This window comes from Malania oleifera, chromosome 10, assembly GCF_029873635.1.
Source record: "Malania oleifera isolate guangnan ecotype guangnan chromosome 10, ASM2987363v1, whole genome shotgun sequence".
Lineage (NCBI taxonomy): Eukaryota > Viridiplantae > Streptophyta > Magnoliopsida > Santalales > Ximeniaceae > Malania > Malania oleifera.
In genome coordinates this window covers 19,309,446-19,319,460 of record NC_080426.1, presented here as the reverse complement: position 1 = coordinate 19,319,460, position 10,015 = coordinate 19,309,446, and positions in this window count along the sequence as shown.

Below are 10,015 nucleotides of genomic sequence, written 5' to 3'. Positions count from 1 at the left end.
AGCTCTCTTCCTAGCTTGCATTTGCTAAAACTTGCAAAAACAAAGAACAGAAGGAGGGATTAGAAATAGATCGAAAGAGTAAGAAAGAAAGAGAGTGAGAGTATGGGAGAGATCGAAGACGAATTGAATATATATATATATATATATATATATTCAATTCGTCTTCGATCTCTCCCATATATATATATATATATATATATATATATAGAGAGAGAGAGAGAGAGAGAGAGCTCTAACCCACTACCATGGATGGCGGAGGCTGCTGAAAGTGGCAGTGGTGGCTAGAGCTGATGGACGTGGTGTTGGTGGCTGACAACAAAGAGAGTGAGAAAGAGTGGGTTGAGAGAGAAGGTGGGTTGAAAGGAGTGAGAGATAAATATATGTTTATATAAATTGAGAGATAAATTGAGAGATAAATATGTATTTATATATACATATATACATAAACGCATGTAATTCAATAAGTGTTGAACTTTCCATTTGTTATAAAATCAAATATTTAAATTTTACTCAAATTTGACATTTTAAATCCTCATTCAATATTATTATGATTAATTTCTATATTTTATTTTTTTAATTAATTTTACATTTAATATGATCCACAACAAATAAATTTATATCATATGTACATGTCCATAATTTTTTTAAAGTTTTATGCACTACATGCAATTTTTATAAATATTATATTATTTATATAAACTTATCAATATTTGTCAATTATGTCGAACAAATTATATAAAATAATCTGTTGAATTATTATATTACTATCAAAACTATCGAAATACATATATAAACGTATAATACAAATAATATTTAGGTATAACTTTTTTGTGTCTTATCAATAAGATGAATTGTCATATATGTGTGTCTATATATATACCTAAATATTATTTGTATTATACGTTTATAGGTAATGTTAAATGAAATAGTATATTCCAAATGTGCTTTTCTTATGGACCTTTATTAATTATAAAGTTGTATTTACATTCAAATTCCATGTTAAAATGATATATCATTGCAATTTTACATTATTATGATAGATCTTAATATTTTGATTCTCTTATAATCAGTCTCCATTATCAAAATACAAAACTCAAATCGTTTGTTATCTTTGGACAATTTTTATTCTCCTAAGACAAACTTTTTTTTTTTTTTTACTAAAAGAGGACGGTACCTCTAATTATTTATTAATAAACTCTCACTTTTGGTGGAGAAAAACCGTGGTTACAAGATAAAGTAAAAAGGAGATAATAGAAAAATAAAATAAAACTCTCCCAAAAACAACACCAGCAACCAACCAAACCAGGACAACAAAATTAAACAAAACTAACAAAGAAGATAAAAATACAAAAACAAACATAGACAAATCAAAACTCACCAAACAAAACTCGATATATCCATCAAAAAAATACCTTTCAGATAACGTGGTAGAAGATATTATTCTTCGTAAATTATATTGTTTCCCATTTCTCCTTTTTAGTAAGAAAATCAGTCGTACTATTACCTTCCCTATATTGATGTGTCACCATGACGTTCACTCCTTCTAATTCCACCACGAGCTCCTCCCAAAAATCTCGAAGATACCACAAACTTAATTATTCTAATGTCACCTACATATAATTTATTTTTAATCTTTTATTTTTAACTTACCTCATATAAATTTTTACTAATTTTTATAATGTTTCAACCTATCTTATCAAATTACATACTTAAGTGCTAATATAAGTGGCTCTTTTGAATTTTTTTTTTTTTTTGGTAAGTGAAAGTGATCAATTAGTTAGAAAAAACAGTTGGAGCTAGGTTTTTTTTGTATGGGTTATCTAGGTAAATAAGTTTTGTGTGGATTATAATATTTTAATTGAGATAACATCTTAATATTTAAGTAGAAAATGATAAAAGGTCAAACTAATCATCTCTATAAATTAGTAGAGAATTTATTTTTCTTAATTAATACTATTGTCATTTTTTTCTTTTCTGATCCAAACTACTCTTTCTCTACTTTGACTTTTTCACCATTTTTGTTTTGGACTATTTGTCTTCTATCACGATAACATTACTCAATTGTTATTGACTGAATAATTGTGACAATAAGGCTCATTTGGAACTTGGAAAATATGAGGGAAAGGAAAGAAAAACATAAAAAATTCAATCTCTTATGTTTGGTTATCAAGAAAATGAAAAAAGAAAATAAAAAATTTATCAAATTAATCAAGAAAAATTTTGTTTTATACACCATGCACGTTTAATTTTTCTTAACTTTAATCATATTAGAACAAACTTTCATTGTTAGTAGTATTTGATTAAAGAGAGAAATACAATAAAAAATGAACCTCCTTCTCATTTTTACTTTCATTTCCTTTCCTTTTTTTTTTAACCAAAATCCTTGATCCAAACAGATCGAAAATGATGATTGATTAGAGAAAACTCACGACCCCAACTAATTGCCATCTAAAAACTTTTTTAGCCCTCACATTGTCAAGCCAAATTTATACATTGATAGTCAAGTAATGAAAGGAAATACTATTCTAAATAAAATTAAATTTGTTCAAAAAATATTTTTTATTTTTTAAAATATTAATATTATAAAATTATAAAATATAATATAATTTTTTAAAAATTAATTAAATGAAATCTAATAATACTCTTTACATTTTTTAAACATGATACTCTAATCTTTGAATTATTGAAAATAATCAAAAAAAAAATCTTAAAATTAGATTATATAAATAAAAAAATTTATACTAATTAATAAGTAATTAATTATTAAATTTAGGAGATATTGCTGAATTTTATCCAAAATTATTTTATCTTGGAGTGTTTGAATAAAAAGAACACACTAGATCGGCCTACTTTTGTCGAAGGGTGTGAAAACACCAGGTCTGCAATAGTTTAACATTGTGCGTTGATGCTATGCCAGGTTACCAGGGGCACCGTCGTTTGTCGAAGGGTGCGAAATATCTCCAGACTGCCGGCATTTGCCGAAGGGTGTGAGATATCGCCAGATCGCCGATTTTTACCGAAGGGTGTGAAATAACACCAAACAGTCCGGTTTCGAGCCGAAGGGTGTGACGACACTAGATTGTATTGCTTGTTTTGTGCAAATACTGGAACTGGTTTAAACTGTTTTGACTGTGGCACTATGCATGTTAGTATGTCATGATAACACTCATATGCCACACACCGATATAACCTGATTCTTCCTTACTGAGAAGTGTCTCATCCCTGCTGTACGTACATATTTTACAGGTCTTTCGAGTAATCGGAACTAGCGTCCTTGAGTTGGGAGCGTAGTGGTCGGTGTACTGTAAGGGGTACTTGGGTAAGTACTATGACTGTATCAGGTGGTTTTATGTGTTTTTGGCTAACACCCGAGTTTTATTCTGTATTATGGATCCTAGTTTCTTTTATATAGACTCTGGTATGGTACGAAATATGTATAGAATGACCTTTTTGCATTGTGTATATGATTTTGTATATAGATGTGTATAGGGTGTCTGGGAACCCCACAGGGTCGGACCCTCATTCATGGTGGTGTATCATGGTTGTTTTGTATGATACAGGGATATGTTAGGTAACTAATTCACCCCTAGGTTTAATTATCGGGTTCGGGGCGTGACATTTACTCCCTTACCTGATTATTAGAAAATCCGCAAAACCACTAGTCCTACACCCGTAAGGTTCCCCGTTCAACACCTTAAAAACAACATCACCTTGAACAAAACTTCAATATCTCTTCGAATGCTAGTGCTATTTATACACCTGCACTCGTCGACAAGACACGTCACCTTGTCGACGAGGCCACGAAGGGAATTCATCAACGAACGCTTACTCTCCATCGACAAAATTCAGAACTGAAAATAGTCTCTCTGTAACTTCTCGTCGATGAGACATGTGTCCCCATCGACGATCCTATCAAGCATGTTCGACGACGAACGTGCTACGTTCTAAAAACTTTTTTAGCCCACACATTATCAAGCCAAATTTATACATTGATAGTGAAGTAATGAAAGGAAATACTATTCTAAATAAAATTAAATTTGTTAAAAAAATATTTTTTATTTTTTAAAATATTAATATAATAAAATTATAAAATATAATATAATTTTTTAAAAATTAATTAAATGAAATCTAATAATACTCTTTACATTTTTTAAACATGATACTCTAATCTTTGAATTATTGAAATTAATCAAAAAAATTTCTTAAAATTAGATTATATAAATAAAAAAATTTATACTAATTAATAAGTAATTAATTATTAAATTTAAGAGATATTGCTGAATTTTATCCAAAATTATTTTATCTTGGAGTGTTTGAATAAAAATGTGTGATTGTCCTTAACATTTCTTTCTCTTTTCTGGAGCAAAAGGTCACGATGTTGATGGTTTCTAGGATTTGGGGCACACAACCTTTAATGTGGGACCCATGAAAAGGTCAATTTTTGTCTCATTTCAAGCACGATCAACAATAAAAAGATAAAGAAGGGAGCAGAGAGGCCTCTTGGGTGTGCGCATAAAATTTAGTGTCACGTGAGCCGGCGTCATAAATAATATAATTTAACACATATAAATTTTGAACCTAAAATTTAAATTTGAATGAATTTAAACATATTTTTAATATAATTTTATATTATATTTTATCCAAATTCAATATATTGCTTCCAATTATTTTGATTAATCAATTCTTAAAATGTTTGTTAGGATTTTTGTGTTCAATCAAATATTGATGTGAACCAAATGAAAATATCCACATGAGACGAGTATCTTTTTCTTTGGAATTGATGTCATTTCATGAAATATTTTTTATGACGCAAGCCAAATTGGTCCCTTAGTGTCACGAGTTTGTGTCATCACAATTTCACATGATAATAGCAACGAACGTGTGACAAAGTGAGGCACACATATTGTACGACCTCATTTTGCCTATCCATGGTAGTGTTGTCATGTGAGTCAATGATAACACATAGAATATCATTGCTATTTTCAATGATATCAAACAGCCTTTGACCATTGCTCTTTTCAATAACATCAAAGAACTTTTGACCACACACATAGTCTTATTACTTGAAATAATTATTTATGCAAAAAAATATTATTTATTTTCTTAAAGATAGTTTTTAAAAAGTTTTTAAAAATATTTTAAATAGATTTTGAAAATAGTCAAAGATGAGTTTTGTCACTTATAGTAGAGTGTTTATCGTTTGATTACTTATATCAAAATACTAAAAATTGATTGAAATATAAAGTATCGATTTATTTTTTGTGAACTAAAATTGGTTTCAAGTTGTTAACTAATTGATAGTTTGGTTAATCCAACGTTTAGTTTGACTATCTAATTAGAATAAAATTCTCACAACATCTCATTTTTTTTTTCCCTAAAAATTATATATTTTGCTTAGGTTTTGATTTAATGTGAACAATCATACTTCATTTTTTTTAATTATATTTCTAACTTGTGTATAATTCTATAAATTTATATGTTCTTTATATAAAAATTGCTAAACTAAAATACCATTGGAAGGTCAAATTGCACTTTGAATAAAGCTCTTAAAATACAATTGGGGGCGAGTTTTTTTTACAAAAATATTTTTTGAAAAAAAATAGAAAAAGCACAAACGTAGGTTTGTTGGGGTAAAAATTACGAAAATGTGTTCAACCAACATTTGAAAAGTTAGTATTAATAAACAAAAAAGTTAAAACGTGAATTGATGAGTGAATTGATCGATTCTTCTAGAAAAAAGGTCAACAATGTCCAGAACCGAATTTTCAAAAGTCAGTTATGAAATTATCAAAAAAAAAAAAAAAATTTGTCGATTGTCACACATCATGGCCCCTCCCCCACTGTGCCCCCTCCTTTCCTATCCAAATGAAGGAAAAATGTCCAAGAGTGACATTTGAAAAATTGGTTATGCCCTATGTAGCAAAGTGGCTTGACACATTAAGTGGGAGTTGACTTTTTTAATTTAAAAAAATGAAAAAAAAAACCTCAACTTTCGAGCGAAAAGTGAGTTTGAACCTTGGTTGACAATTGACCCTTTTTTCTTTTCCTATTTTTGGGGAACCAACTTTTCCATCTTTCACCCATCACTTCACGTTTTAAATTATTTCTAATTTTTATTAAAAACGACTTTTCAAATATCGGTTGAGTATATTTCTATAATTTTTACCCCAATTAACTTGTGTGTTTTTTTAAAAAATATTTTCGGACAAAACTCCCAATAAAGGCCTTTTTTCTCTTCTTTTTTGTAAAAAAAAAAAAATAGTGTGGATGTGTTATCTGACATGTGAGGCTACAATGATGATGCAGACGATAAATAAGAAAATAATTTGTAATAATTTGGGAATTAAGTAATTATTGAAGGTTCATTGGCTGATGTGATGGCACACTTATTATATTTTCCTACTTTGTAATTTTATAATTTTAAATTTTGGGCCATGAGCTCATTGGGTGAGTAGATATGACATGACCTGTAGGGTACGTCATTCTTTAATTAATGTTGTACAACGTTCAATTATTAAAGAAGCATGCAGTGCACGTTTGATGATCCAGATAATGTTTTTTATTTTTTTTTCATATTAAATTATGCTACTTATTTTAATTGAAATAAAGTAATTTGAAATGATTAAGTGAGACTAACTAAGGGTCTGTTTACCATTATTTTTGTTGTCAATTTTTTTTTTTTTTATTGTTGACTTTCAATTGTTTGTCAAAAAACTGAAAATCAAATTTATATTCTTCATTTGTTTTAAATTAAATTATTCATTTTATACACTTTTAAATTAAAATAAAAATTAAATGATCATATGAATTTAAATATAATTAAAATAAAAATAGACATAGATTTTAAAAAAATAACAATAAAGCCAATTACAAAATACTTTTATTATTTTTCAATTGTAATGTCCAATAAGCTTTTTTATTATAAAGTAAAATTTGAAATTACAACAATTAAGTAAAATAATTATAATAATCTTTATTTTTATTGTAGTAATTTTTGAAATGTGTATTATTTGTAATTTTATTATTTTAATCATATTTTTATAATATTATTTGATTAAAGATGAAAATGAACATTTTTTAATTAAGTTTTTAATTTGTGTTACTATTATAAATCTTAACCAAATAGGTTGTTAGTTTCTAGTTTTTTATTTTTGTTTCATTTTTTTGTTTTCATTTATGATTTCCATTCCTTTAATTTTCAATAGCGATACCAAATGATCACTAAATACATCATATTTTAGATGCAAAAGAAAGTTTATTAGAAAGAAAAAAAAAATTTGACTTTAAATATTTGGCCAAAAAAGTTATAAAGTGTCTAAAAGTATTTAAAATGATTAAAATAAATAGATATTTTATAAAAGAATATAATCAATGCTTTGATAGTTTTGTAGAATTTGAAAATAATTAAGGACTAACAATGAAATTGAATAATTTTTAGGAGAAAAGTTAGCTCTTAGCTTGCAAAAGCTATCCAAAAAAGTTAAAAGTTGATTTTAGAAGTTGGCAAAATTGTTAATGAAACACGTTCGACTCAACTTTTATTTTTTTTTTTTTAAAAAAAGAGAAATTGAACCAAAAAAGAAATGCGTCAAACTCAACCTTAGTGACAATTTTGAACATCTTTTTTTTTTTTAATTTGGTGAGGATCTGTTTGGATCAAGAATTTTGTTTGAGAGAAAAAAAAAATGAAAGGGAAATTAAAAGGAAATTTATTGAATGTCGGGTAATATGTATCATCTTTATATTTTGTTACTATGGTAATTATTAATGGGCTTATTATCAAAATATGGGCTTATTTTTCTATTTTATTGGAAGGCCCATTGGGTCTTAGCTACATAGCAGGATGGCCCATCCCTAACTCAAACCCTTTCTTATTTATTTTCGAAATTAAAACTTGAGACTTTTGATATGTAAATTCTATGTTAAATCATTAATTATATTTAGTTCAAGAAATTGAGATATGATAGGAATAAAATAAATATTTTATTGCATGATACATAACTTATAACTAAAAAGTAGTTGGTAATTAAAGACAATAGTGATACTAATTATGGTGAATGATCTTACAGATGTGCACTGATATAATTCTAACAAATATGGAATATACAAGAAACAACTTTTCTCAAATTTCATTATATAACAATATATTATTCCATTTTTATTGAAATAGCATAAACTTTTACATGATCATTGTTTTTTTAGTTCCACAAAATGTTTTATTGATATACAAGGATCATGCTATTCTCATTTTTCATTTTGGTTCGTTTGGATCAAGATTTTACTCGGGGAAATGAAAGGAATGAAAAATGTGGAGAAAATTTATTTTTATTTATATTTTCTTTCTTTATTAAATACTATAAAAAAATGAAATTTTATTTTAATATGATCAAAAATTAGGAAAAATAAATTATTAATGATATGCAAAAAAAAAAAAAAAAATTGTTCATAGATTTAGTATATTTTTTATTTTCTTTCTCACTTTATTCTTTGATAGACAATCATGAAAATGTAGATTACATGACATTTTTTTTTCTTTTACCTAATATTTTTTGAGTTCCAAACGAAGCCTTAAGTAGGTTAGACGAGGCATTTCATAAAGATTCTTCAATTATTGTTTAAATAGTTTTTAACACAATATTTGTACTCATAATCTTTAATTTTAATCAGGGTAATTGATTATCTTTGCGTAAGCTTATTATGTGACTCAAAAAAATAAAAAATTTTTTGTTATAACATTTAATTTTCTCTTTTTTGTTTTTAACATTATGCATGCTAAATGACGAAATAGGTTAATTGTTACTATCGAAAAGATTGTAAGAGACTATTAGTGAAAAGAGTAATGACAAAATGACCAATGTAAATGCGAAATTTTGCTCATATTATTTATCTTTTAACTTCCGTTTTAATTTTATAACTTTTGAGGCAATTTAATGTATACTTTGTAGCAGCAGGATTGTAGGAGTTGGCCCCAAGCACAATTTTTTTCCGAATGGTATGATAGAACAACTAATTTGAGTTGAGACGAGGAGCAAATATATAATTGAAAGAAAAGTTTGTAGTTAAACCTAAATTTTTATAGATTACACATTGCAGGGGTGTGAGTACCTCAAAACCCTAACCCTAATTCCTTTTTATTATTGAAATAAAATATCACTGGATGGTCACAATGCACTTTGTCACGTTAAGGGTAAGGATATACCTTATGAACCTGAACGAAACCCTAATTTAACCTTAGCCCCTTTTAGTATTAAACCAAAATATTATTAGAGGTTCTTAATGTATTTTCTTTGTGAGGTGAAAGACATTATGCATAAAGCTCTAAAATATAGCGTGATGCAATTCTTTTTTTTCTTTTTTTCTTTTTTTAAAGTGGATTAGATGTTACATGTACATCCCTAACTTGTCCTAGTTTTGCCTCTAATTTATTATTTAAAGATTTTAACACAATATTTTGATAATATATAGATGTGAAATTTTTTATAATTTTAATCATGTTAATAAATTATATAGATATAGATGCAACATATAGCACTACATTATTGAAGATGATAAGAATAATAATTTAAAATAATTTGTTCGATAGGGTAGAGGACTTTAATTCTCGTGTCATCGGTTAAAATTTAGTTCTTGACACATAATTAATTTGTATGAGTTCCTATCCTACAAATTAATCGATATGAATTGACATACATATTCATTGATAGTCAAGATCAAGATACATACTTATCCATCCCGGTGTCTAGAGATATGCTCTTCCATATATATTTTACTTTATAAATGGGAAGAGGGTATATATAGGAAAGAGTATATAAAGTATATAAAATAATTAGATTATGTTTGCTTGTTATTCACGGTATAAAAAATATGTTAAACTCTTCATAGCTACGTTATAATAGATCCAAACACCTGTCCATAATCGACTTTTAAATCATAATTGCTTTAATGAACAACTAAAAAAATAAATAGAGGGGAAATACCCAATTGGCTATTATGATAGGTTAATGAGGCATGATAC